The sequence below is a fragment of the Myotis nattereri genome (assembly GCF_964212035.1).
Source record: "Myotis nattereri genome assembly, chromosome: 3".
Classification (NCBI taxonomy): Eukaryota; Metazoa; Chordata; class Mammalia; order Chiroptera; family Vespertilionidae; genus Myotis; species Myotis nattereri.
The window spans coordinates 18417716-18424416 of record NC_138077.1 but is presented as its reverse complement, the minus strand read 5'-3'; positions in this window follow the sequence as shown (position 1 = coordinate 18424416).

The following is a 6701-nucleotide window of genomic DNA, read 5'->3' as shown; positions in this document are numbered from 1 at the left end:
AATAAAACACCCAGAGCCTACCACTCATTCTTCCGGAATAAATGATTTTCACTGCTTTGTTCCAAGTTGTCTATTCTAAGAGGAGAGACAGTCTTATATTTGGATTATTTTTAAATGGATATGACACTATTAAACATTAAAAAAACCCTTTATTTTAGAACAGCTTTCGGTTTGTAGAATTACTGCAAAGATAGTACAGAGTTTTCATGCACCTCATGCCCAGTTTTTAAATTTTTAAAAAATTTTTAAAATATATTTTTATTGATTTCAGAGAGGAATGAAGAGGAGGAGAGAGGTAGAAACATCAATGATGAGAATCATTGATCTGCTGTCCCATGTACGCCCCCTACTGGGGATCAAGCCTGCAACTTGGGCATGTGCGATTTGCCTTTTTTCCCCTCAACTGTGTCCTAATTTCTGTTTTCTGTTCTAGGATCCCATCCAGGAAACCCCATTAAATTTAATAGGCATGCCTCCTTAGGCTCTCTCTGTGACAACAGTTTCTCAGCCTTTTCTTATTTTAGATGACCTTGACACTTTTGCAGATTATTGGTTAGATATCCTGTACTAGTAGACTCTCCCCACAGCTGGGATTTGTAATACATTTAAATTCCTTTGTCACTTTCTGCGTTTCATTCTGGGATCCCTAAACTGCGAAGCAATTTCATAAAATGTGTATCCATTCTTTGTGCTATAAAATTCTGTAGATTTTGACTTATGCTGAACACCTTATCTTATCATTCAAAATAGTTTCGCCTGCCCTAAAATTCCCCCTACAGCCCACCGTGTTCTACATATTCAACCAGTCCTTCTCTGCCACATACTGAGCTCTTGGCAACCACTGACCTGCTTACCATCACTGTAGTTTCACCTTTTCCAAGGTCTCATGTATTTGTGGAAACGTGCAGTACGTGACCTATTCAGATCGACTTCTTTCATTTAAGGTTCCTCTATGTCTGCTCAAAGGTTGATACCTCATTTTTGTCATTACTGAATAATAATTCATTATATGATGTTATAAGTTTGTCTAGTCACCTATTGAAAGAGCTCTTGGTTGTGCTCAGTGTTTGACGATCGTGTATCATGACCTTCTGGACATTTGTATATATTTTGTGTGGACGTCAGTTTTCAGCTCACTGAGTACAATTGTTTGATCTATAACCATAGTAAGCTGATGTTTAGCTTTGCACGAAACTGCCAAAATATCTTTGGAAGTGGCCAAACCATTTTGCATTTCCGCCAGCAGGGAATGAGAGTTCCTGTTGCTTTACCTCCTTGCAGCCATTTGGCGTTGTCAGTGTTTGAATTTCTACCAGTCTTATAAGTGGGCAGTGATATCTCATGCTGTTTTAGTTTGCAATTCCCTAATGATAAATGCTGAGCATCTTTTCATATTTACTTTATGTATAATTTAAAAATAAATGCAATATATTCTCTGCAACTTCACTTTTTTACCTCACAATAGATCTTAGAAAACTTTACTTGTTAGTTGATGTGAATTTTCCTATTTTATATGACTACCAAATATTTCATAGTGTAGATTACCTTATTCTTTGCAATACTTCTATTTGACTCCTTGATTTATCCATCTGTGAAATATTTCACAGGCTTGTTAAAAGGATTAAATAAGTTTATCCAAGTAAAGAGTTTGGAATCAGCACAGAATGCCCAATTATCTACTAGATTCTCTTCCCTTAGTACCAGACTCTGGGTGTTGATAGGAGCAGCAATATAATCCAGTTAAAAACTATGGTACATTTCCCAGCCTTCCTTACCTCTAAAGATAGGCAAGTGACACATTTCTGGTAAATGTGATGTAAACAAAAAAACTCACTGAGTATGTGTATTCGTTTTCTAGGGCTGCCATAAAATACCACAGATGGAGTATTTAAACAACAGAAATTTATTTTTCTCACAAGTCTAGAAGCTAGAAGTTTGAGGCCAAGGTGTCAGTAGAAATAATTTCTTCTAAGGACTATCTCCTGGGTAGATGACCACCATCTTCCTGTTTCTTCACATGGTCTTCCCTCTACATGTCCTCATCTGTTCTTCCTGTAAGGGGAAACACGTCATTAGTTTGGGGTCCACTATCACGACCTCCTTTTAACTTCATTGCCCTTTAAAATTCCCTTTCTCCAAATACAAGCACATTCTGAGATACTGGGAGTTAGGAATTCAACATATGAATTGTGGGGTAACACAATGCAGCGCATAACACTATGGTTTTCAGGAAAGCACCTCAACAAGGGCATAAGTCCTATTTGCATGTTGTATTTTTTGTTCATCTGCCTTGAATGTGTAGATCAAAGGGCTGAAGCTGGAACGGCCATTTTCTGACATAGAAGGAAAGGCTAAGAGAATCTCAGCACATTTCCCCCTGATATACTCACGCTGCAAAAACACCAACTAATCTTAACCCTGAACATCTTGATATGTATGTCGGGAGGTGGGTGGGGATACGTGGGGTGGAATGAGTTAGAACTAATTATTTGAAATTTCTACATATTGTTGAACCAAGTCTATACTGAGATGTAAGTAGTGTTCAATAAAATTTAATTTCCATCCTGTCCCCCTGTGTGGCTCAGTTGGTTGAGAATTGTCTCATGCTCTGAAAGGTCACTGGTTTGATTCCTGGTCAGGTCACATGCCCAGGTTTTGGGCTCCATACCCTGTCATGGCTCAGCAGGAGGCAGCCAATTGATGTTTCTCTCTCCCTCTTCTTTCCTCTCTCTCTAAAATCAATTAAAAAAATAAAATAAAATTTAATTCCCAATAATTATAGTTAAAAGTTTTTTTTTTTAAGAAAAGAAGGACCTTAAATATCCATCAATAGAAATATTGCAAAAAATAAGATAATCTACATTATGAAATATGTGGTAGTTATATAAAATAGAAAAATTTACATCAACTAACAAGTAAAATTTTTAAGGAAACAAATAGATATTTTCAATGTATAAAACCAGTTTATGTAGATCTTATAAAATTTCTCATAGATTTATAGCATACCCACAAATACACACAATATTTATCATGAGAAAAATCAGACTTCTCAGTAAATAAAACTAGACAATGTCACTACCAAAACTAGTGGCGTGACTTGGAGATTTTTGTTTGTTTGTTTGTTAATCCTCAACTGAGAATATTTCTCCATGGATTTTTAGGGAGAGTGGAGGATAGAGGGAGAGGCAGAGAGAAACATCGATGTGAAAGAAACACATTGATTGGTTGCCTCCTGCAAGAGCCCGACCAGGGCCTGGGTCTGGGAGGAACCTGCAACCAAAGTACTAGTACAATACATGCCCTTGACGCTCTATCCACTGAGCCATACTGGCCCAGGCATGACCTGGAGATTTTATTACTAGAGTTTATACTTACTATTAATTTAAATGTAATTTGTTGACATTTAACTAATAAAATGTCAGGCTGTTTCATATAGTTAAATAAAATGGAGAGTTCTTTCTTTTTTTCTTTTTTAGATCATTGGACTAACCTCTTAATATAGACTTGGACTTTGGACTGTGATTCCTCAATGCAAATAGTTCCTCATGACTTTATGATATGATTTAGCCATAGACAATGTGTTGTGTAAAAGGCTTCATGCCGCATAACAGAAAATAAGCTCTATCAATACAATAGTGTAGTGAAGGGCAGTATGCACAGCCATTTAACTGTCCAGAATACTTTAAAATTATGCATTGGAACCAGAACATATAAAATGTTCTAATGGATTCCAAATGAAGAATAATGACAGAAATTAATTAAAGCTGGAGAAAGAATAAACACCACTTATTCAAAAAGCATGTACTAAGAATCCAAGAGAACAGATAGGTTACACGTTCAGGGTATGTTTAATGAGGTTTCAGGAAGGCACTCTACTTAAAAATTGGTAGCATGTTTTGGTTATGTTTGCAGAAGGACACTCCACTGTGTGTGTTGTTTTTTTAAGTCTGACTGGAATTCTAATTTTTGCTATGTCAAAGAGACTCTCAAGTGTTTTTAAAAGCATCTTATGAAAAAGATTTCTTTATTTGGCTCTCAATGTAGATCCAATCAACCTAAGTACATTGCATTTCAGGGAAACGAAAATGAAAGCCGAGAGCCAGTCTCTATTATTTCAAATCTGCTGCATTTACCCAATATGTTTGACTCATTGATATGTTATTTTGGGCATCAATATTTATCAATATGGAATGGAGATCCCTGTGTACACATGTTATGTTTGTGCATTATTTTAATTACATGAGAAAAGATTAAAAGAGATGATTTACTACCACCAAGTTTTCTCATTTCATAAAAGAGCTTTATGGAGGTCATTTCTTTCTCTGTTTCACAGTATAGCTTTTCTGAAAATATAGATATAGCTTTTCTGAAGAACAATACTATCCATTGTTAAGAGTAATTCAAGCTTGTTGAAAAGAAATTTATTATTTTTACAACCTCACCACACAAAATTTTATATTACTGTTCCACTATTTGCCGATGATCATATAACATTTTAAAGGAGAGAAGAAAATGAACATGAGACTAATAATTTAAAAAATGTTTTAATTAAACTTAGCTTGCTGATTTCTCACCAGAAGAATGAAGAATTTGGGTAAACAAGAGACTTTTAAGGAACTGCTGTTACTTCCTCTTCTACATTCCCAGAGAATTATCTGTACTCTGCCTTCTAGAACTCATGTACATGACACTAAAATGGTTTGTATACATAGCAGTTTCTCTTAAGACTGCTAGGTCCTCAAAGATAGAGACCATTTATTCCTTTTTATATTTTCAGTATACTCAACACGTTGAATGAATGAATACCTTTACATATAAATGAGTATGAACATGATTTTGATAAATTTAAAAAAAAACACATTTCTAACTATGATCCACAGTAAAAAATACATTTTACACTGAAATGCAAAATACAAATATTTCTTTCTCTAATAAAAATTGACACTTGAAATTTATATAATTTTATATAAGTTTCACCCCAATAAATGTAATTTGATAAAAGAAAAAAAGATTTGCCATTGAATTCTGATCCTTGCTCCATTCACCACTCTCTGATATTTTACATTGAAATGCCTTTCATTTTTTTAAAAAAAATGGCTCATCAATTAACTAAATTGATTTTCTAAACCATAAGAAACTCTGATTTGTGGGATAGGAAAAAATGTATACGAATCAGTTCCTCTCTAATTTAACTTACATACATTAAGCTACCAGAAAACAGATGTATAGATACTGGCCATTTCATAAAATTTTATGGAAATGCTGACAGTACAGAAAACACATTTAAGTATGAATTTCTGGAGTTAGCTTCAGGGAAGTGGTTCAACGCCACTTGAACTTAAGCATTTTAGAATTTAGTTGTATAGAGAGAAGCTTCACATTCTAAGGTGTGGCAGATAAAAATAAGAGCAAAAGGAAGAAAGGAGTCAATGACTGTAATATACTCCTCTGTATCCATCATTTATCTATCATCTATCTATTTTTTTAGAAAGATCAATATAGACTCAGCAAGCAATATTTTTCCCTTTGGTGAAAAGGAATATAGACAGGGAACACAAGTAGCCTACTAACGTGCCATGAGAAAGAGGTGATAAAGATCAGGAACGTTTGGAAATAGCTGAGGGAAAAAAGGTGCCTGTTGCTTAAGAGGCCTAACGAAATATTGTATTAGCCCTTTGCATTATGAGTCTGGCAGCAATGACAGAAATAAAAAGATTGGGAGTGGTGGTCTATGTTAGTGGGCTGTTTTCTAGGCTTCCCCACATCGAGAATCTCAATATCCATGCTTATCTTTCTAAATTGGAATGTGTAATGGTTATTTTTTATTCTTTTTTTCCCTTTTATTTAAATTGATTGGGGGTGACACTGATTAACAAAATTATACAGGTTTCAGGTGCATAATTCCACACACATCATCTGTACACTCTATTGTGTGTTCACCACCCCAAGTCAAGTCTTTGTCCACCATGTAATGCTTATTTTTAGTTGAAGGTTTTTAATCTCTTAGACAGTTGATAGTTTTGTATGTTCACCTCTGGTATGATATGATACCAAGATGTAATTTTTTAGGCCAAGAATGCTTTCTATTTGCATTGCTGGCATTAGGTTAAACTTCAACATCTAGGTGTTCTATTAGCAAACAAACAGACACTTAAAATTAGCTGAACCACATTGCTCTTGACATGGCTTTCCAAATGTCATGATTTATCATTGTTGAGACTCAACATATAATCCTCGGTTCAAAAACCCAAACATAACAGCAACGAAAAAATAAAATAAAAAGAACAAAATAATTCCCCCAAAACCAACTACATCATGGAAATATTTATAATTTCATATAAAACTTGACAGAAGTTATTTCTTTTTTTTTCACAATAATAAAAGTTTGGCCTTGAGCATGATTAAAAAAAAGAAAATGATTCGGTTTCTATTAGATTTTAAATTTTCATCTCCCACTATTTTCTCCTAGTCCAAATCACTAAACTAAGATGATATGAGTTGCCTCTGATAGATACTTTTGTTAAGAACTAAATCCAATATAGGAATTTAACATAAAGCAATGTTTTATTTTAATTTTTAAACACCCAAGTCAGTTCTCTTTGGGCCTATTAATTGAATGTTGTTTTCATGACTAGTTTTATTATTTGGGATCCACCCAGCTGAATAAATCAGAAGTTTTAGAAAGAATATCTTTCTATGAC